Source organism: Salmo salar, chromosome ssa04, assembly GCF_905237065.1.
Source record: "Salmo salar chromosome ssa04, Ssal_v3.1, whole genome shotgun sequence".
Taxonomy (NCBI): domain Eukaryota; kingdom Metazoa; phylum Chordata; class Actinopteri; order Salmoniformes; family Salmonidae; genus Salmo; species Salmo salar.
The window spans coordinates 9,432,961-9,456,973 of record NC_059445.1 but is presented as its reverse complement, the minus strand read 5'-3'; the positions used below and the strand labels follow the sequence as shown (position 1 = coordinate 9,456,973).

General features: G+C 44.5%; 1 protein-coding gene across 3 annotated transcripts in view; it reads left to right on the top strand.

The window, feature by feature from the left end:
- Nucleotides 1-24,013, top strand: part of LOC106602190 (microtubule-associated tumor suppressor 1 homolog) — an 83,611-nt gene that overhangs the window by 862 nt on the left and 58,736 nt on the right. The window contains exons 1-2 of one of the 3 annotated variants that reach the window (XM_045716429.1): nucleotides 15,731-16,002; nucleotides 18,582-18,677. The exons of 1 other annotated variant lie outside the window; for it this stretch is intronic. The gene's annotated coding sequence lies outside the window, so the exon portion shown is untranslated. Of the gene's footprint in view, nucleotides 1-15,730; nucleotides 16,003-18,581; nucleotides 18,678-24,013 lie in introns of those variants that run through there. One more of the 3 variants, XM_045716427.1, reaches the window with a different exon arrangement.

Below are 24,013 nucleotides of genomic sequence, written 5' to 3'. Positions count from 1 at the left end.
TACTATAGCCTTTAGATAATCTAGGCCTGTCAGGAGATCTACAATACAATATGCTGCCAGTGGCAATAAATAGATTATTGACTTACAGTATACAAACGTAATTAAGTAAGCCTTGTATAAGTAAGCCTTGTCTGAGCCAGAACGGCCCGAGGGGCTGGAGCCTATCTCCTCCTGTTTCAGTAGCATGAGGCTGCTTGATGTACAAGTACACCCTCTGGACAGGACACTAGTCCAGCTCCTGTTTCAGTAGCATGAGGCAGCTTGATGTACAAGTACACCCTCTGGACAGGACGCTAGTCCAGCTCCTGTTTCAGTAGCATGAGGCAGCTTGATGTACAAGTACACCCTCTGGACAGGACGCTAGTCCAGCTCCTGTTTCAGTAGCATGAGGCAGCTTGAAGTACAAGTACACCTCTGGACAGGACACTAGTCCAGCTCCTGTTTCAGTAGCGTGAGGCAGCTTGATGTACAAGTACACCCTCTGGACAGGACGCTAGTCCAGCTCCTGTTTCAGTAGCATGAGGCAGCTTGATGTACAAGTACACCCTCTGGACAGGACACTAGTCCAGCTCCTGTTTCAGTAGCGTGAGGCAGCTTGATGTACAAGTACACCCTCTGGACAGGACACTAGTCCAGCTCCTGTTTCAGTAGCGTGAGGCAGCTTGATGTACAAGTACACCCTCTGGACAGGACACTAGTCCAGCTCCTGTTTCAGTAGCGTGAGGCAGCTTGATGTACAAGTACACCCTCTGGACAGGACGCTAGTCCATCTCCTGTTTCAGTAGCATGAGGCAGCTTGATGTACAAGTACACCCTCTGGACAGGACACTAGTCCAGCTCCTGTTTCAGTAGCATGAGGCAGCTTGATGTACGAGTACATCCTCCGGACAGGACGCTAGTCCATCTCCTGTTTCAGTAGCATGAGGCTGCTTGATGTACGAGTACACCCTCTGGACAGGACTCTAGTCCAGCTCCTGTTTCAGTAGCATGAGGCAGCTTGATGTACGAGTACACCCTCTGGACAGGATGCTAGTCCAGCTCCTGTTTCAGTAGCATGAGGCTGCTTGATGTACGAGTACACCCTCTGGACAGGAGGCTAGTCCAGCTTGATGTAGATTAGTGTTTGGAGGCTGGGTATTCAAAAGCTCTATGTTGACATTGAACCTTCTAACCTGCTACCTGAGCATTCACTATGTACAGTCAGTACCCTTCCTTTGGCAGTGAATACATTTGTGCATTGACGTAGAAGGTGTGTTATGCCAAGCCTGGGTTTATCCCAGGGTCAATACATGGTCAGTTTGTCATGACTGGGCATTCCTGCCATAACGCCATCATCTTCTGGGCTGCTGAGATAAGAATTACATCATGACATAATGTCCATGCCATCGCATCACACTGATGGCTTGGACTGGGAGGAAGTGCGCGTGCGTGCGTGCGTGCGTGCGTGCGTGGGGTAGTGCTCTTGGCTGCCACTGCGGCAATGTCTCCTCTTGGCACTGCCTGAGGGACTGTAGGGGAAACTATAGGGTAAACCTGGAGGTTAAACTAAATACTCTCTCGCTCTCTCACTGCAGTGGAGAAAGGGCAGTCTGTCTGTGATGAATAAGCCTTCTGTTTGACTACCTGAGTGAAGGGGGATGAGAGGGAGAAAGAGGGGGATGGGGTAGGCATACTCTGTATATATGGGTAGTTGCCATTTGGCCAAAATGAAAGTGGATTTTTTTTCTTTCTTCTAAAATTAAAGTAAAAAAAGAAAAATGTCCTCCCACTATCAACTGTGTTTATTTTCAGCAATCTTATCATGTGTAAATATTTGTATGTACATAACAAGATTCAGCAACTGAGACAAACTGAACAAGTTCCACAGACACGTGACTAACAGAAATTGAATAATGTGTCCCTGAACAAAGGGGGGGTCAAAATCAAAAGTAACAGTCAGTATCTGGTGTGGCCACCAGCTGCATTAAGCACTGCAGTGCATCTCCTCCTCATGGACTGCACCAGATCTGCCAGTTCTTGCTGTGAGATGTTACCCCACTCTTTCACCAAGGCACCTGTAAGTTCCCGGACATTTCGGGGGGAATGACCCTAGCCCTCACCCTCCGATCCAACAGGTCCCAGTCGTGCTCAATGGGATTGAGATCCGGGCTCTTCGCTGGCCATGGCAGAACACTGACATTCCTGTCTTGCAGGAAATCATGCACAGAACGAGCAGTATGGCTGGTGGCATTGTCATGCTGGAGGGTCATGTCAGGATGAGCCTGCAGGAAGGGTACCACATGAGGGAGGAGGATGTCTTCCCTGTAACGCACAGCGTTGAGATTGCCTGCAATGACAACAAGCTCAGTCCGATGATGCTGTGAGACACCACCCCAGACCATTATGGACCCTCCACCTCCAAATCGATCCTGCTCCAGAGTACAGGCCTCGGTGTAACGCTCATTCCTTTGACGATAAACGCGAATCCGACCATCACCCCTGGTCAGACAAAACTGCGACTCGTCAGTGAAGAGCACTTTTTGCCAGTCCTGTCTGGTCCAGCGACGGTGGGTTTGTGCCCATAGGTGACGTTGTTGCCGGTGATGTCTGGTGAGGACCTGCCTTACAACAGGCCTATGAGCCCTCAGTCCAGCCTCTCTCAGCCTATTGCGGACAGTCTGAGCACTGATGAAGGGATTGTACGTTCCTGGTGTAACTCGGGCAGTTGTTGTTACCATCCTGTACCTGTCCCGCAGGTGTGATGTTCAGATGTACCGATCCTGTGCAGGTGTTGTTACACGTGGTCTGCCACTGCTAGGATGATCAGCTGTCTGTCCCGTCTCCCTGTAGCGCTGTCTTAGGCGTCTCACAATACGGACATTGCAATTTATTGCCCTGGCCACATCTGCAGTCCTCATGCCTCCTTGCAGCATGCCTAAGGCACGTTCACACAGATGAGCAGGGACCCTGGGCATCTTTCTTTTGGTGTTTTTCAGAGTCAGTAGAAAGGCCTCTTTAGTGTCCTAAGTTTTCATAACTGTGACCTTAATTGCCCACTGTCTGTAAGCTGTTAGTGTCTTAACGACCATTCCACAGGTGCATGTTCATTAATTGTTTATGGTTCATTGAACAAGCATGGGAAACAGTGTTTAAACCCTTTACAATGAAGATCTGTGAAGTTATTTGGATTTTTACGAATTATCTTCGAAAGACAGGGTCCTGAAAAAGGAGCGTTTTCTTTTTTTTGCTGAGTTTAGTTGTCTAAACAATTCTAAATGTTCTGCCACCTCCGACTCCCATTTCCTGCATTAGAGCCTTGAATTTGTCCTCTTGTGTGACATCATCATCTATGCTAATATAGGGCTAAAGGTTTCATGATTCTCAAATAGACAAGACAATTATTTGACTTATTATAAGTTACTTATGTTTTTAGATCGGTATTCATATTCTGGAAATTCTATTGAAAAACACATAATTTACTTGTGTAATGATGCTAACCAAGTGTCTCCCCCTTCTCATTTTGAGGAACATTCTGTCATTTGACACACATTTAGATTGTGTATATTATGATGATGTTACCTGCCTCATGCTTAACAATCATTTTTACATTCTGTTGAAGACAACACTTTTTTCCCTTCTTATTTGTTGGCTTCACCACATAGGACATTGTCACCCAATATGACATTATGTCACCCCATAGGACATTGTCACCCCATAGGACAATACACAACAGGAAGTCAAATTTGACCATTAAAACATTCAGAAGTTTTCTGACCACTGTGAAATGCAACTTCTACCCATAAGTAATGGATCATTAAAGAATTTAAAATGTACACATTCCAACTGAAGGGCCTCGAGTCCTGTATTGTTATTTTTCGTCACTACCTCTCCGAGTCGGAGTGGGTCATTTGCCCGCCTGTTTCCTTCCCTGGATGTGGTAGCTGTTTCTTAGGCTCCCTCCCTGGAATCTAACCCGGATTCCCTGTCACCATGGTAGGCACAGAAAGTACCATTGAAAGTTGATAGGGCAGACATTCAAATTAGACGTCACCAGTCGAAGTTAGAGTCACCAAAAGTGTTTGTGGTGCCCGAGAGTACCCTGCATGGGTATGAATAAGTGTTTGTGGTGCCCGAGAGTACCCTGCATGGGTCTGAATAAGTGTTTGTGGTGCCTGAGAGTACCCTGCATGGGTCTGAATAAGTGTTTGTGGTGCCCGAGAGTCGCCTGCATGGGTCTGAATAAGTGCCGCATCCCCAAAGGTCAGCACCCGTAGACATTTATTAGCTCTATAACTGCTGCAGTCATCCAAGTAACGTTTGAGCAATCAAAGGAACCGTAACTGATTTAATGACCCATTTGACGTTTCACTGTACCGGCTGTGTGTACTAAGACTTGCACGGCTTAATCTTTGAGACAAGACTGGCAGGATAACTCAGGTAGACCCCCCCCACAACATGGAGGTGTACCTGGCCAAGCAGTGAGGTGATGGAGGTGACCCAAGCACACCGTGTGCACCCAGTGGGAGGCCCCAACGCCGTGAGAGCCGAGGCACCGCTCAGGAGGTGTTCTGCCAGGGTTTTTATGTATGTATGTATGTATGTATGTATGTATGTATGTATGTATGTATGTATGTATGTATGTATGTATGTATGTCTAAGCTTTTACCCCAGGGGGCTAGTTACCATATCTGTTTCTACTCAGCTTCTAAGGACAACAGACCGCCACACAGCCTCAGACTGAACTAACTGTCGGCTACAAACACAGTGGCTCCAAGAAAGTGTCTCCATTTCAAGACAAGCCATGACAGATAGACTTATAGAAAACAGAACATTTCCTAACATTTGTTAACAGAAAACAGACTTGTTTTCAATTGATTGCTGCTAAGGTTGATGGCTCAATCCTGACGCACTTTTGAAAATCAGACCGCTCGAACTATATTTGACAAGACTCATCGTTGTTCATCTACATTTTCCTGTTGTCTCTCTTGTATGACGTGCTCAGACTTTTTAAAGTCCATCTGGATGAAAACACTGACACCATGTTTACGATAGTAACAGTCAGAGCCCCATCCTTAACCAGAGGGTGGTAACTTTCCAAAACTGTTACATGTGTGTCTTATGCATTGCATTGCACTTTAATGTCAAGACTGCAACAAGCATAGCCGCTCCTTATTCAAACTCATCTAACTTTGCCTGGGCTTGTTGAGTTACGCAATAGCCATTTCTGATTGATGGCGTCATTGTATCTTAAGAGCTCTTACCAGCCATTCAATTCTTTATTTACCCTATAATTTAGCTATAATTTTAAACATTTATAACACGATGTAAAGAGTTAAACTGCTAAATCTAGTTCCGTTTTTCAATAACGGAGGCCAAGCCTCTCCCATTGTTATAGTATTTACTGTTTTACTCTTAAAAGTCATAGATCAAGTACCAAAACAGCCAGCGACATGTAATTCCGGTTTAAAATTCAATTCGATTTTTTTGTTGTCATTTTTGGTCTAATTTCTCTTTTTACTATTTACTGACCCTAAGCATTGAGACAGGGTAGTTTACTAGCCTTAGTATAGATTGACTGGAGCTCTCTATAGATGTATTAGCTGCTTGTCCTGTTTTAGTTCTACCATTTAGGGAGTTATCACTCTTCCTCCTCACACTCTACTGTCTGTGTTGACTCCATCCCCTCACTCTGGTCTATTTTGGGTCCGTAACACGTCAGGCATTCTAAGCAGCCACCCAAGCTGCGTAGGCTATGCCAGGTGGAGAACGCTGCATCGTGGATGTTTGTGGCGAGGAATTGCACCAGGGTCACTCAAAATGAATGGTCCTTCAGTGTTTCCCCTGTATGCATTTAGCAGCTACACACCGCCGCTGCTAAATCGAGGCCACCATTGCAACAAAAAAAAAATATATATATATACTGTATATAGATAGTGCCTTCAGAATGTATTCAGACCCCTTTACTTTACAGCCATATTCTAAAATTGATCAAATTTGATAGAAATTGAAGTATATATATATATATCTCTCTGAAATATTACATTTACATAATTATTCAGACCCTTTACTCAGTACTTTGTTGGAGCATCTTTGGCAGCAATTACAGCCTTAAATCTTCTTGGGTATGATGTTACAAACTTGGCACATCTGTATTTGGGGAGTTGCTCCCATTCTTCTCTGCAGATTCTCTCAAGCTCTGTCAGGTTGGATGGGGAGCGTTGCTGCAAAGTTATTTTCAGGTCACTCCAGAGATGTTCAAGTCCGGGCTCTGTCTAGGCCACTCAATGACATTCAGAGACTTGTCCCGATCCCACTCCTGTGTGTTTAGGGTCGTTGTCCTTTTGGAAGGTCAACCTTCGCCCCCAGTCTGAGGTCCTGAGCCCTCTGTAGCAGGTTGACATCAAGGATCTCTCTGTACTTTGCTCTGTTCATCTGTGCCTCGACCCTGACAAGTCTCCCATTCCCTGCCACTGAAAAACATTCCCACAACATGATGCTGCCACCACCATGCTTCACCGTAGGGATGGTGCCAGGTTTCCTCCAGACGTGACGCTTGGCTTTCGGGCCAAAGAGTTCAATCTTGGTTTCATCAGACCAGAGAATCTTGTTTCTCATGGTCTAAGAGTTTAGGTGCCTTTTGGCAAACTCAACTCTGTCATATGCCTTTTAATGAGGAGTGGCTTCTGTCTTGCCACTCTACCATGAAGGCCTAATTGGTGGAGGGCTGCAGAGATGGTTGTCCTTCTGGAAGGTTCTCCCATCTCCACAGAGTAACTCTAGAGCTCTGTCAGAGTGACCATCGGGTTCTTGTTCACCTCCCTGACCAAGGCCCTTCTCCCATGATTGCTCAGTTTGGCCGGGTGGCCAGCTCTAGGAAGAGTCTTTGTGGTTCCAAACTTCTTCCTTTTAAGAATGATGGAGGCCACTGTGTTCTTGGGGACCTTCAATGCTGCAGAAATATCTTGCTACCCTTCCCCAGATCTGTGCCTCGACACAATCCTGTCTCTGAGCTCTATGGACAATTCCTTCGACCTCATGGCTTGGTTTTTGCTCTGACGTGCACTGTCAACTGAGAGACCCAATATAGACAGGTGTAGGCCTTTCCAAATCATGTCCAATCAATAGAATTTACCCCAAGAGGACTCCAATCAAGTTGTAGAAACATCTCAAGGATGATCAATGGAAACAGGATGCAACTGAGCTCAATTTCGAGTCTGAATACTTATGTAAAAAAAATATATATATATGTTTTGTTTTTAATACATTTCCAAAAACCTATTTTCGCTTAGTCATCATGTGGTATTGTGTGTAGATTGCTGAGGAAATTGTTTTATTTAATCCAATTTAGATAAAGGCTGTAATGTAACAAAATTTGGAAAAAGTCAAGGGGTCTGAATATTTTCCGATGGCACTGTATATATTTTTTATTTATAATGTAGATGTGTGCCCCAGGAAAACCCTACTCCCTGCCCCGCTAACTCTGCCACTGCTGCTGAAAAAAATCCTAGGGGAAACACTGGTCCTTGCATTTTGTAGTACATTCCAAATGGCCCAGCTATTTGTTTACCTACACCTGAGTTTAGTTCCATTCCATTTAGGCTGGAGGGGCACATTAGGCACAAAATGGCAACCGTCTTTCTTTGACCTCTTCCTCTGGGTTCAGTCTCACTGGCAGGTTAATGGCGTCTCATAAAAACCTGATACGGTGCAATCATGTTAGGTGGGTCCGGTGTAGACTCAACATGCCTGTTAGGGTGGTATGTTGCGGGTGCTCTCTCTGACTCCCTCGCTCACTGGCACAGCACTGAGACATCCGATATAGCTGCTCACTTAGTTCGGTCATGTTTCACTCACACAAAGACTCATTTTATTCCGATCTCCAAACTAAACTTCATACTACTTAGTATACAGTGATGTGTTAGCTCGGCAGGCAAGATGAAATACTGGTGCACCTTCAGCGGGCAAACCGTGTGGAACTTTGCAGATAGAAATGTCATGGATAGAGTTGATGTGATATAAATGCAACACGTAAGGTGTTGGTCCCATGTTTCATGAGCTGAAATAAAGTATCCCCAAAATGTTCCATACACACAAAAAGCTTATTTCTCTTCAATTTTGTGCTCAAATTTGTTTACATCCCTGTTAGTGAGAATTTCACCTTTGCCAAGATAATTCATCCACCTGACAGGTGTGGCATATCAAGAAGTTGATTAAACATGATCATTACTCAGGTGCACTTTGCGCTGGGGACAATAAAATAGAATGTGCAGTTTTGTCACACAACTCAATGCCACAGATGTCTCAAGTTTTGAGGGAGCGTGGAACTGACATGCTGACTGCAGGAATGTCCACCAGAGCTGTTGCCAGATAATTGAATGTTAATTTCTCTACCATAAGCCGCCTCCAACTTCATTTTAGAGAATTTGGCAGTACGTCCAACCGGCCTCACAACCACAGACCACGTGTAACCACGCCAGCCCAGGACCTCCACATCCGGCTTCTTCACCTGCAGGATCATCTGAGACCAGCCACCTGGACAGCTGATGAAACTGAGAAGCATTTCTTTCTGTAATAAAGCCCTTTTGTGGGGAAAAACTCATTCTGATTGGCTGTGCTCATACCCAGTCATGTGAAATCCATAGATTAGGGCCTGATGAATTCATTTCAATTGACTGATTTCCGTATATGAACTGTAACTCAGGTAAATCGTTGAAATTGTTGCATATTTTTGTTCAGTATACATGCCAGAGAGGCATGAATGTCCTTCGTACTGTATTTCTATCTAAACGTTCTCTGTTGAGAGGGAGATGGACTGTGATGACCCACCTGCGAGCTATTTGTTTAGTCTGATAGTCTGCCTTGGTTGAAGCTAACAGCTGAGCTATGTGAGGACTCTGAATGACTCCAGAGGGAATAGATGTCACAGCCTCCCCAGGCTGTCTGGAATACCCCCTCTAACCACTAGGCCTAACACTTGCTGGGTGACTTGTCAAGAGCACTTTGCTTAAATGTTTACACCCACCACATAATTGAGGACGTGGTCTAATGGCTGTGTGGTTAGTGGTGAATGGTAGATGTTGCATTTGTGTAGTCTAAATACCTACTTCAAATACCATTGGCTACCTTTTAGCCATATAGCCTATATTGTATAAATGCCTTATGTACAGTGAAATCAAAATTATTCAGACCCCTTCCCTTTTTCCAAATTTTTTTACGTTACAGCCTTGTACTAAAATTGATTTAAATTACTTTTTTACCTCATAATGACAAATCAAAAACAGGTTTTTAGATTTTTTTTTGCAAATGTATAAAAAATAATAAACAGAAATACCTTATTTACAGTTGAAGTCGGAGGTTTACATGCACTTAGGTTGGAGTCATTAAAACTCGTTTTTCAACGACTCCACAAATTTCATGTTAATAAACTATAGGTTAGACAAGTCGATTAGAACATCTACTTTGTGCATGACATAAGTCATTTTTCCAACAATTGTTTACAGACAGATTATTTCACATAATTCACTGTATCACAATTCCAGTGGGTCAGAAGTTTACATACACTAAGTTGACTGTGCCTTTAAACCAGCATGGAAAATTCCAGAAAATGTCATGGTTTTAGAAGCTTCTGATAGGCTAATTGACATAATTTCAGTCAATTGGAGGTGTACCTGTGGATGTATTTCAAGGCCTACCTTCAAACTCAGTGCCTCTTTGCTTGACATCATGGGAAAATCAAAAGAAATCAGCCAAGACCTCAGAAAAAACTTGTAGACCTCCACAAGTCTGATTCATCGCTGGGAGCAATTTCCCAAACGCCTGAAGGTACCACGTTCATCTGTACAAACAATATTATGTAAGTCTAAACACCATGGGACCAGGCAGCCGTCATACTGCTTAGGAAGGAGACGCGTTCTGGCTCCTAAAGATTAACGTACTTTGGTGCGAAAAGTGCAAATCAATCCCAGAACAACAGCAAAGGACCTTGTGAAGATGCTGGAGGAAACAGGTACAAAAGTATCTATATCCACAGTAAAATGAGTCCTATATCGACATAACCTGAAAGGCCGCCTAGCAAGGAAGAAGCCACTGCTCCAAAACCGCCATAAAAAAGCCAGACTACGGTTTGCAACTGCACATGGGGACAAAGATGGTACTTTTTGGAGAAATGTCCTTTGGTCTTATGAAACAAAAATAGAACTGTTTCACCATAATGACCATCGTTATGTTCAGAGGAAAAAGGGGGAGGCTTGCAAGCCGAAGAACATCATCCCAACCGTGAAGCACGGGGGTGGCAGCATCATGTTGTGGGGGTGCTTTGCTGCAGGAGGGACTGGTGCACTTCACAAAATAGATGGCATCATGAGGACGGAGAATTATGTGGATATATTGAAGCAACATCTCAAGACATCAGTCAGGAAGTTAAAGCTTGGTTGCAAATAAGTCTTCCAAATGGACAATGACCCCAAGCATACTTCCAAAGTTGTGGTAAAATGGCTTAAGGACAACAAAGTCAAGATATTGGAGTGGCCATCACAAAGCGCTGACCTCAATCCCATAGAAAATTTGTGTGCAGAACTGAAAAAGCGTGTGCCAGCAAGGAGGCCTACAAACCTGACTCAGTTACACCAGCTCTGTCAGGAGGAATGGGCCAAAATGCACCCAACTTATTGTGGGAAGCTTGTGGAAGGCTACCCAAAACGTTTGACCCAAGTTAAACAATTTAAAGGCAATGCTACCAAATACTAATTGAGTGTATGTAAACCTCTGACCCACCAGGAATGTGATGAAAGAAATAAAAGCTGAAATAAATCATTCTCTCTACTATTATTCTGACATTTCTCATTCTTAAAATAAAGTGGTGATCCTAATTGACCTAAGACAGGGAATTTTTACTAGGATTACATTTTAGGAACTGTGAAAAACTGAGTTTAAACTATTTGCCTAAGGTGTATGTAAACTTCCGACTTCAACTGTACACAAGTATTCAGACCCTTTGCTATGGGATGTGAAATTGAGGTCAGGTGCACCCTGTTTCAATTGATCATCCTTAAGATGTTTCTACAACTTGATTGGAGTCCACTTGTGGTAAATTCAATAGATTGGACATGATTTTGAAAGGCACACACCTGTCTATATAAGGTCCCTCATTTGACAGTGCATGTCAGAGCAAAACCAAGCCATAAGGTCGAAGGAATTGTCTGTAGAGCTCCGAGACAGGATTGTGTCAAGGCACAGATCTGGGGAAAGGTTCCAAAACATTTCTGCAGCACTGAAGGTCCCCAAGAACACAGTGGCCTCCGTCATTCTTAAATAGAAGAAGTTTGGAACCACAAAGACTCTTCCTAGTGCTGGCTGCCCGGCCAAACTGAGCAATCGGGGGAGAAGGGGCTTGGTCAGGGAGGTGACCAAGAACCCGATGGTCACTCTGACAGCGCTCCAGAAGTACAACCATCTCTGCAGCACTCCACCAATCAGGCCTTTATGCTAGAGTGGCCAGGTGGAAGCCACTCCTCAGTAAAATGCACTTGCCAGCCCTTTGGAATTTGCCAAAAGGTATCTAAAGAACTCTCAGACCATGAGAAACAAGATTCTCTGGTCTGATGAGACCAAGACTGAACTCTGGCCTGAATGCCAAGCGTCACGTCTGGAGGAAACCTGGCACCATCTCTACGGTGCGGAATGGTGGGTGTAGCATCATGCTGTGGGGATGTTTTTCAGCGGCAGGGACTGGGAGACTAGTCAGGATGGAGGGAAAGATGAACAGAGCAAAGCACAGAGAGATCCTTGATGAAAACCGGCTCCAGAGCGCTCAGGACCTCAGACTGGGGCAAAGGTTCACCTTCCAACATTACAATGACCCTAAGCACATAGCCAAGACAACGTAGGGGTGGCTTTGGGAGAAGTCTATGAATGTCATTGAGTGGCCCAGTCAGAGCCCGGACTTGAACCCCATCTAACATCTCTAGAGAGACCTTAAAATAGCTGTGCAGCGACGCTCCCCATCCAACCTGACAGAGCTTGAGAGGATCTGCAGTGAAGAATGGGAGAGACTCCCCAAATACAGTTTTGCCAAGCTTGTAGCATCATACCCAAGAAGACTCGAGGCTGTAATCACTGCCAAAGGTGCTTCAACAAAGTACTGAGTAAATGGTATGAATACTTATGTAAATGTGATATTTCAGTTTTTTTATTTTTAATACATATGCAAACATTTCTAAAAACCTGTTTTTGGTTTGTCATTATGGATTATTTTGTGTAGATTAATAGGAAAAAAACAATTTTAGAATAAGGCTGTAACGTAACAACATTTGGAAAAAGTCAAGGGGTCTAAATACTTTCTGAATGCATTATATGTCACGAGTCTAAATAGTTACAGAATACTGATCTATTTCTGGGAGCAAGGGGCCTCCCAGGTCTAAATGATGGTTCTGGGTCTTTAGACCAGCCGGGCTGAGGGCCCCTTAGTCCCCAAAGAGGTCCTGAGCTCTGGTGGCCTGACAGGGGCAGCCTGGGAAAAATGTGTTCCCTTGTTGAAGAGGGTAAGTGCCGGCTGGGTGGTCCATGATAAGTTGACTGTGTGTGTGGTCCTAGTATATGTATTTCAAACAAGATTAGGCAGATTTTTTAAGTAGCTGGCTGTGATGTTTTGCAGTCCCGATTTCAAATACATTCTTTTATTTTATTGGTGTGCTCCTGTTTAGCACATTAAGTCTACCACATCCCAAGTCATTGCTTTCATCAAAACATGTTGTTTGGTTATTTAGTCAATCAGTTGTTAATTATAGAAGTCTTCACTTGATGTACTTGTCCTGTTGACCAGCCCGTAGACCCTGCCCGTAGACCCTGTTGACCAGCCCGTAGACCCTGTTGACCAGCCCGTAGACCCTGTTGACCAGCCCGTAGACCCTGTCCTGTTGACCAGCCCGTAGACCCTGTCCTGTTGACCAGCCCGTAGACCCTGTCCTGTTGACCAGCCCGTAGACCAGTACATGTGTGAGAGGAGCCAGGCGAGATGAAGGACTAAATCTGTGTGTTATCAGTGACAGCTGGCGCCATGTAGCGCACACACACACACACACACACACACACACTGTTGTTGTAGAGACACTTATCACTCTTAACTGTGTTCTCAGTCAGACAAGGATTGATTAGAACTTGTATTTTGAGTCTGGGCAACACTGGAATGTTGCAAATGGTTTCTGTTCTGGAACTTTCTGTGCTAGAACTATTTTAGTTACAGAGAAATGTTTGTCAATCAAAGATGGGGAGAGTTCTCTATGAGCTGTGTGAAGTTATTGATGACAAGGAAGTTCATGTCATTTTCACTAGGTTACAAGGGGACACCAACATACAAACACACCCTAGCTCTCTTAGCCATGGAAATGACAGGCGAAGTGAAAGGTTATATGAGGGTTTGCATGCCACCAGGAAGGCAGGCTCTCATCCCGGAGAAACATTTCCTCAACGTTCATATCATACCAAACAAACATTACCTCAACGTTTCTTCATACGCCTGAACAGTATAGTTACTCTAATCCCCTTGTGTGTATTTTCCCTCTGATCTTGTGATTCCATAGCCTTTAACTCTGACCTGAGCTTTAACATTAGAAATTCCTGCTTGGCTTTGAATTCTTCAGCATCCTTTTTAGTTTAATCAAAATAAATCTGATTTATTTTTGACACGGCTATAACATGCCTGGACTTGAAGAAAATGTATCTGAAAGTAGTGATTATGGTTAGTTTTTTTTGCAGTTGCTTCAGAGTCAATATTTTTATATATTGACCCGTTATTTAATCAGATAAGTCATGGAATGATTGGTTGATGATGCCATTCTCCACAGATATAAATATGACTGTTTTCAGGCCTTAAACGTTTCCATCCATTGATCTTTGTGTGAATGAATTTAAACCACTTGGTCTGTAGCTGCTGCCTGCTTACCCCTGAACTACATGCTGGCTGATTCCCTTCCCACCCCTATGTGCTTATTGAAGTGGGAAAGTTCTGTAAAGATTTTCAGTTCTAAGCTGCAGTATGTGTGGCGGATGTTGGATGTCCGAACTTCCCTCATGTCAAACAGCTAGTGTTTGTTCATTCCAGGCTTAGTTAGATACAGTAGGGTGAAGGAGACCTATTGGAAGAACCCAAAATCTCTCTTTCTTCCTCTAGTTATCCCTCTCTCCCTCTCTCGTTCTCTCTTTCTATCTCCCTTTCGTGTAAAGTCTCTACATTTTCACCCTGTGGGAAGAATGAGTGTTGTGTGTTGCTCTTTGCTCGGACAAATCCGCGTGGGCTCTGCTTATTTACATTGTCTCCTTCCTTTTGTGTTCTCTGTGTGTGTTATGCAATCGATTTGCCATTTCAATGGCATCCAATTTCCAGTGACTGTTTTCATTTGAAATGTTGCTGTGATCCAGATATGCAGCAAGGACATTAAGTGTGTGTGTGTGTGTGTGTGTGTGTGTTCTCATAAGATACCATGGAAGAATTAATTTCTGGAGATATCAAGTGCGTCGTCATTTTCCTGAATACAGAGTTGTCTGTCTTCTTTGGAGAGAAAGTCCTCTTTCTTTTCCTGTCTTCCTTTCCTCCTGTCATCTTCATATCGCCATGGCGTTCTGATGGTTCCACTGAGCCTGCCAGCGTTGGTTAGGGCAGTCGACATGTCGCATGCAGATCTGTGTGTGTGTGTGTGTGTGCGCGTGTGCGTGTGTGTGTGTGTGTGTGCATTAGAGATCTTATTCAGCTGGTATTGATATGGCACTATTCCTCCTATTTAAGTAGCATTAGCGTTGGCCGACGATGCAGTTGCTGTAATATTTAACTGCTGTTGTTGATCATAAGTCACAGTCTTACTGTGTAGATCCTCCTGTATTTATACTGTATTTGTCCACATGCTGGAGTTCATGACCTCTGTGTGCTGGGTTTGGGTTCAGAGGTCAGATATCAAAGGTAGCTCCCCTGCTAGAAGTGTGTGTGTGTCACCGGTATAGCCGTTATCCTCAGTGACCGTGTGTGTGTGTGTGTGGGCGTATGCATGTGTGCATAAAATTAGCAGTCGTTCATGGATAAGGCCCTTTGTAATCTCTCTATTTACACAGAACTTGCTGGTCGGTCAGTAGCCCTGTGTATTACATATTGTAATCTATTTACACGGGACTAGCTGGTCAATAGCCCTGTGTATTACATATTGTAATCTATTTACACGGGACTAGCTGGTCAATAGCCCTGTGTATCGGCATGTTGTAATCGTCTGCTGTATTTTCCTTTCCCTCCAGAACCTGGCGCTACTTTCCTGCTGCAGCAAATAAGGGTGGGAGACTTTTGCTGCTTAGCAACAGTGGATTTTGATTTTGCTTGGTGGGAAAAGTCTCCTCCCACTTTTTTTTTTGGGGGCAGCATTCTGACCAGGTTACCTGCTCTCTACACACACACACACACACACACACACACACACACACACACACACACACACACACACACATTCATTCCTCTCCAACAGTGTCAACAGAACTGAACTCTCCCCTCCCACTCTAAGTTAGACCTTGAACATGCCTGGCTCGTGGTGTGTGTGTGTGTGTGTGTGTGTGTGTGTGTGTGTCATGGAGCGAGTTGATGAGAGCTGCTGCTGCTGGCATGAGGTGCTCATGGTAAGGGGGGAAAACACATTCCATAGCTGCCTTACACACACTCTACGCCCCGTCCCCTGTCCCTCTCTCTCTGAGAAGCTTTGGGGTTACTTACTGCAGTACTGCCGAGCTGAGCTTCAGAACTGAAGGGGAGGGGTGGTTCTCCCTCTCTCTCTGAACCTCGTCAGTCTGAGGAGAACACTGATAGTATCGGACACAGCGGGGACAACTCTCCCACCACATTAACTGTGCAGCAGCGTGGTGTGTGTGTGTGTGTGGTAGCGCTAAAGAGAGAGCGCTAAGTGTGTGCCAGGAAAAAGGAGGAGTGTGTAAAAGGAGAAGCAGCACCATTCTGGCTGTGTTTTCTCTCAGTGTACAGAGGGGCTGGATGTCTGGGTAAGTCATGGCTGGAGCAGCAGTACTTTGTATGATGGAGTTGTGTGTGTGTGTGTGTGTGTGTGTGTGTGTGTGTGTGTGTGTGTGTGAAGGGGAGGTAGATAACATGTAAAGATAACTTTGCCTTGACTCTGGGGCATATATCAGCTTGGGGCATATTTCAGCCTGGGTATTTGGATAGTATGTTATTAGTAAACTGAAACAAGTTGGTCAGTATGTTATTACTAATTTGACATTTCCATAATTACCCGTGTTCTAGTACATTTGACATTTTAGTCATTTAGCAGACACTCCTATCCAGTATCTTGCTCAAGGGCACATCGTCAGATGTTTCACCCAGTCGGCTTAGGGATTCGAACCAGCGACCTTTCGGCTACTGGCATGCTCTTAAACGCTCTTAACCGCTAGGCTACCTGACGCCAGTACTGTTGTTGTAGTTAGCTTACTACAGTATAGCTATCACTTAATATTGACTCTCTTGTACATAAGATTAATGTCCTTTATTAGCATGTCACATAAGACTGACTGAGCATCAGATGTTTTTAATCAGCCTGCCTAGGGGCATGGATTCCATCAGCATGTTTGGTGAATTGTATAGAGTTGCGGTCCAGTCCATATATTAGCTATGAGCTCTGTACTGTAGTGATCTGCTCTGTAGGTATCTGGTTTGGTAGCTATCCAGCACCTCTCTTTGACGTTATTAAGAGACTAGATTGATTAGGTGTGTGTGTGTGTGTGTGGGACACGTGTCACTGCTACATAGTACAAGGCTATTTACACCGGGTCAACACACTTGTTAATGATGTCGCCAGGGGAAAACAGTGTGACGTGCACACACACTCCTTAACAGTCAGATAGTGTCGCAATCACACACACACTCCAAATACTGTCTACATCTTAAAACAGTGTTGGATTACACAACACACACACACACACACACACAGCCTGTAGTTGCATTTGTTTCTTTCCCACCCCACAGATACAGCGGTGTTTGTATTCTGTTAGGGCACCATTCTCCTGAAACGTCTCGTCCTTGGTCTGTGGGTGACTAAGCACGCTGCTCATTCCTATGGCAACCATTTTTGTTCTGACAGCGTTCTCAGCTAGACCGAGGTGCTGTTCTTGGGAATCTAAAGACAGGATTATGAAGTATCTGACTGCTACATTCCTTGGTGCCGTCTGACTTCCTGATTAGACAGAGCCTGTTGTTGCCATATAGATAGAATCAGAGTATCTAATCATTTTATTGTTTCCACAGTCCTAGAGCTGGCAGATCTATAGCTGTGAGACGCATTAACGATGAATTGACATGATTACCGACATGTCAGTAATTAACAAGCTCAGGGTGAGTTTTAGTTCAGACAGGCAGTGGATCTGCAGAGGGGGGGTGTCGAAATGCAGGGCTTCAAGGTACGGTCTGATATCAGTAGTCATGGTGTGGTGTCATACAGCAGAAAGCAAAGGCCTGACCAAGGTTTTTTCCCGTGAGGATAAGGTGTGCCTTTCAGATAGATCTGCTGTGCTGTGTTCTTCTCGGCAAGTAATCAACACGTTTGGGTAATTTTGTTCCGTTTCTGATTTGTTTCAATTATGGGACAGTACAGGTGTTGTGACCAAGCATATGTAACGATTTCTAAGACTGTTGTGAAGTCTGGTAACATTGACGTAAATCAGCCTACAGGAATGATAAATGCTGGCAAGTATTGATTGTCCCCATGCGCCTGTACTAGGAACGTTGACATCTATGTAAAGTCTAAGCTGAAAAATATGAATGGCTTATCCATTAAATGGTTTAAATCGGAGAAAGGACCATGCGTTGTAATTAAAATATGAATGAATACCGCAGTTCAAAGCAGCTTAGCAGTCTTAGTAGCTTCAGACAGGACGTACTGTAATACACTGTGGCTGGCACTGACCAGTGTGACAGCGATTATAGTCCAGGGAATAGCCACTCACAGGGAGGTGACCCAACCTGCTGCTGATCCTACAGTAAGTCTGCACCATTCCTCCGGCTGATGCTGTTTCCACCAGACGCAAAAGAGGAGAGGGAGGAAGAGAAGAGGGGCAAGGTGTGGGTGAGGAAGAGAGGGGTGGGGTGGGATGGGGGAGGAAGAGAGTGAGAGGGAGAGAGTGGGTGAATAGAGATAGTTGTAACACTTTATGGTCCGACCCCCAGCATGGAAAGAGCATTCCCAACCTCCATTTCTGGAACTGCTGTACCCCGAAGCCCTGACTGACTGACTGACTGCGCTCACTGACAGTTAGTGCAAGTGGGGACGCTGTGGAACCAGCTTTAGGGCTGGTACTTATCTCCAGTCAGATTAGTGATGGTGAAAGCAAGGTGTCTTTAGCCTTACAAGTGCATGACAACCAACCTGGTAAAGAGGAAACCTAGACTAATCTTCCTGGAATGAGAGGCAGGTTTTCTGTTGAGTCTGTGGAGAGGGATAACGAGAGAGAGGAAGGTTCATAATAGAAGTTTTGATATTTTTCTGTATTGGTTTACTAATGATTTACTTTCACCTCTTTATTTTGTTTTTCATTCCATGATCTTCAAAGGACGTTATGCAATAGTTAAGCTTAGATGCTGAAGTAACTGCCAAAGTTTGAGTCTCGGCTCCAACAGGAAGTGATGTTGTTTGGTCTGATTGCGTATTGTCCAGGAGCCTTGGGAGGTAGGCTGTATCATATGATTTGGACCTACGCTGTGTGACTTTAGCCTGTGTTATAGTCTTAGTATTTGTATTACATTTTTTTGTGTATTTTTTTCCCCCCCTTTTCTCTCCCCAATTTCGTGGTATCCAATTGGTAGTAGTTAGTCTCCGAAACACAACCCAACCAAGCCGCACTGTTTCTTGACACAATGCCCATCCAACCCGGAAGCCAGCCGCACCAATGTGTCGGAGAAACACCGTACACCTGGCGACCTGGTCAGCGTGCACTGTGCCCGGCCCGCCACAGGAGTCGCTAGTGCGCGATGAGACAAAGATATCCCTGCCGGCCAAACCCTCCCCTAACCCGGACGACGCTGGGCCAATTGTGCGCCGCTCCATGGGCCTCCCGGTCGCGGTTGGCTGGGATTCGAGCCTGGACTCGAACCCAGAATCTCGTGTAACAGCTAGCACTGCGATGCAGTGCCTTAGACCACTGCGCCACTCGGGAGGCTTGTTATAGTCTATTATTGATCTGTAACTTTAGCCTGTGTTATAATCTATTATTGATGGAGGTCAATTGACCAGTCGTTGGTATAGCCATTGATTAAATCTGTGTGTGGAGCATCAAGATCGTCAAGTGTGCTGGAGTTGGTTTTCAATGTACTCCGTTATTGCCATTTGACCAATAGCCAAATTAAACTAATCACGTTAAAGGTTACTTCCTGGTTAGTGAACTCTTGCTCCACTATAATACCAGTTGTGGATAAAGTGTAAAATGTACATGATTAGACTGCAGCAGCCAGACAGGAAGACCGTGTGTGGCCCACAGTCTCATCTCTCTCTGGGAGTTCCTTGTTGTTCCGGATGAGTGGTCATCCATCAGCAGCTCTGCTGTGTTCCGGAACAGGGCGAGATGGAGAGAGAGAGACTTGCACTTCCCCCACTACCAACATGATCTAATGGTTAGTTTTTAAAACCCTCACTCTCAATCCCTTACCAATCATCATCACTGTCCATCTAGGCTGTGTGTGTGTGTGTGTGTTTGCGCACGGCAACTTAGTGTCTGTTTTTGATACCCAATCTCCTATTGACACTTAAAGATGATCTTTTATCTTGTTGTTGATGCTACCTCTGCTAAGTCTGTCATGTTGATGCTACCTCTGCTAAGTCTGTCATGTTGATGCTACCTCTGCTAAGTCTGTCATGTTGATGCTACCTCTGCTAAGTCTGTCATGTTGATGCTACCTCTGCTAAGTCTGTCATGTTGATGCTACCTCTGCTAAGTCTGTCATGTTGATGCTACCTCTGCTAAGTCTGTCATGTTGATGCTACCTCTGCTAAGTCTGTCGTGTTGATGCTACCTCTGCTAAGTCTGTCATGTTGATGCTACCTCTGCTAAGTCTGTCATGTTGATGCTACCTCTGCTAAGTCTGTCATGTTGATGCTCACCTCTGCTAAGTCTGTCATGTTGATGCTACCTCTGCTAAGTCTGTCATGTTGATGCTACCTCTGCTAAGTCTGTCATGTTGATGCTACCTCTGCTAAGTCTGTCATGTTGATGCTACCTCTGCTAAGTCTGTCATGTTGATGCTACCTCTGCTAAGTCTGTCATGTTGTCTCAATCTGAAGTTGGCTTGCGTACCTTTCTAGTTTTCTTCCCTAGTTAGGTTATGAGTTCTAGGCTAATAGTTCAGTAGAGCCTTTTTAAACCTCTGAATCTCTCAACTTCCCCTCCACATCTCCATCCCCTCCCTCTCTTTATAGTACTCGACAGGCGTGCACTAAAGCGTGCCAGGGTCTCCCTCCCCCTTCCAACAATCACCAGGCGTGTACATTTACCCATAACCCCCTGGGGGACAAAGACATAAGAGCGTAACGTGAACGGACACGTTCATCTAAACTCTTAGATGTGGGGAGCGCAGCTCTGACTGAATCCCAGAATGTCAGTCGGAGTCCCACATGGCACACTATTCCCTAAGTGCGCTACTTTTGACAGGATCGCATAGGGTTACCCATGGGACTCTGGTCAAAAGTAGTGCACTATATAGGGAATAGGGTACTGTTTGGGACTCTGACTCCGTTCAAGAGCCTTTTGACCAAACATGCCACTCGCTGTTTCCTTAATTGTAATGATCATGTATAGGCCAGTGTGTAGAGATGGGAGGATTGGAGTGTGGGTGTCACTGTTACTAAATGGAGTTGATCCAGTGATATGTAAGGACCTATTGGCTCGTACATTGTAGAGGGCTGTAGTCTCTTTCTTGGCGGCCCACTCTACTTGAACTAGGTGGGTCTTTCACACTATGGTGCCAACTCTAACAGTGCACTTTAGTGCGGTCGGCATGACAACCTGTTAAGTAAGTAAGCTTGCTCAAATTCATACTCCCCAGGGGCCTCATTTTATAAATGTTCTGTGTGCACAAAATATGCCCCAAAACATGTGTACACCAAGTAGGCATTTATAAAAACTGAACTTGACGTGAGATTGTGCTTATCCCTCCACAAACTTTAGACCATGCTTATGCACAGTTTGTAGTGGTTAAAGTTTTGTATTGCAAATATACAAAAGTAACCTAGTAGCCTTGTGCATGAATATATGATGACTTATTCATAACAAAAAAACAGGTAGCTAAATATAATAACGATGCAATTAATGGATGTTAGTGAGATGAAAGAGAATCGATTTATTTTATCTTTGCATTCTAAAATAATTCGCAATCTGTCATTTCCATGATCATTGCCGAATAAATTCCTCATCTTTTCTGACTTTGATGGTTTCAATAGTCGCGAAATAGCCAATAGGCCAACAACAAGTTAGGATAGGCTACCATTCGTCTCTTTTAATTGGACTTTCACAGTAGTAAATAAAAATACCAGTAGCTTTTCTAAGTATTTTGCTCTATGCAAGCCAATCCGAAGTGCTAGAACACGCGGTTCACCTTTTGTACGTTTGTAGACTACGTCTGAATGGCCTACTGTGATGTAAAATTCATTGAGTAGAGTACAAACAATACATGTCATAACCATTGCAGAATAAATTCCTCACCTTCTCTGACCATGATGAGTCCCGAAGTAGCCGTACAACAAATTACCACGCGCATCTCTAATTTAATTGGGCCTATTAGATATTCTAATTTAACGTTTTTGCTCCATGCATCCGAAAGGAAGCGCGGTTTATACCGTACAGGTGAACGGACAGTTGATCTTTTGCATTGAAGTGTGTAGGCTACCACTGTAAGTAGGCCTATTGTAGTTTTTTAAAAATCAGAGAAAACCAATATTTAAGAATTTGTGGGCAGTGCAGCATATTTGAGTTCAGAGAAAGTAAATGCAAAACATTTTATTGATTTCAAACGATCTGTTTACAGGTCAAAAATATATATATATATTTTTTCTGTTTAAGAAACAGTCAGCCTACAGCAAGTGTCTTGGCCTAATTCCAATACTTCCAAAGTATACAGCAAAAAGGGCGTTATTGTCACCGTACAAGGTGAATGATGGGCATTATTCAGGCGGAGTTTAAATGCTTGTTCACGCTTGTACAGTTTTACGACAAAACTGTCAAACAAGTCAGGTGGATGGATGGATGGTTGGTTTGGCTGGCTGGCTGGCTGGCTAGCTAGCTAATTAGCAGCTGGCTAGCTGGATGTTTTGAGTTCAAGGTTGAGCGGAGAAGCCCGAAGCAAGAGCCAAGAGAAGACACCTGAGATGACAGAGGACGAGTGCAGCTGCTCGGGAGTACTACAAGGTTACTTTGGACAATTGTCGCCGTACGGTGAGCATAGCTACCCGGCTACAGAGACCAGTCATCATTGCTCGGGGTCCAGACCTGTCTGTCCCTGACCAAGGCTCCTGAGTCTGTTACCTGGCTGTGACCGACTGATGCTCCCTCCCTACACACAGACATGTATCACACCATGTCACATGATTCATTTCTTTATTTAATGATTGTTTATTTATTTAGATCGATTGCACATCAGCTCTTAGCTGACAATGTTGTACACCATGACGATAAACAAACCTTAATGTAGCATTCATGAAGCCGTCAAAACACTCTTGTCATAGGAAACACACAATTCTCTTGACATTAAAGCTCAGCTCTAACAACCCTTTAACCCCCTCCCAGCATGGCAGAGCTGTACAATGCTACAGTGGTACCTCCCTCACTCTCAGGTGACCTGTTCTGTATTGAGGTAAATACCAAAGGGCAGTGGCTCTATAATGGACTCTGTCTCAGGTGTACCAGCTCACCTGTCAGCTAGCGTTCCCACAACTGCAGAGGGCTAATGCATGTTTGATAAGGCCAGTGTGATACACACTCAGGTCTGCAGTCGCCCGCCCAGCCCTAACTCATGCATTAGCAATGAGACAGGGTCACACTCCATGGCACGGGGATGAGTCACCACCACACCAGTAACACAACTCAGAACAGCAGAGGGAAGAGTCACCACCACACCAGTAACACAACTCAGAACAGCAGAGGGAAGAGTCACCACAACACCAGTAACACAACTCAGAACAGCAGAGGGAAGAGTCACCACCACACCAGTAACACAACTCAGAACAGCAGAGGGAAGAGTCACCACAACACCAGTAACACAACTCAGAACAGCAGAGGGAAGAGTCACCACAACACCAGTAACAACTCAGAACAGCAGAGGGAAGAGTCACCACAACACCAGTAACACAACTCAGAACAGCAGAGGGAAGAGTCACCACAACACCAGTAACAACTCAGAACAGCAGAGGGAAGAGTCACCACAACACCAGTAACACAACTCAGAACAGCAGAGGGAAGAGTCACCACAACACCAGTAACACAACTCAGAACAGCAGAGGGAAGAGTCACCACAACACCAGTAACACAACTCAGAACAGCAGAGGGAAGAGTCACCACAACACCAGTAACACAACTCAGAACAGCAGAGGGAAGAGTCACCACAACACCAGTAACACAACTCAGAACAGCAGAGGGAACAGGATACATGGTTAGACATGGTCACTGACTGGATAACAATGCAGTGAATGCAGTCTTCACTTACTGCTACCTGCGTCCCACATCAGATTAACCGTGATGGCATGACATTAAAGTGATGGCATTTAGAAGAACCTATTAGCCTGCTGAATGAAGTGGTTAATGCCATCACTGTGCATTTGAATGGCTTCCTGAATCTTATTTATTCAACCTATATTCATTCAGGCAAGTCAGTTAAAGATGCACTATGCAGAAATAGCTCTGCCATTTCCTGGTTGCTATAATTACAAAATTTGCTTAATTTCAATTTATGTGACAAAAAAAAAAGTGTAGTGTAGAGAGTCTTATTTTCAATAACCAAAAATATTGTATTTTCAGCTGT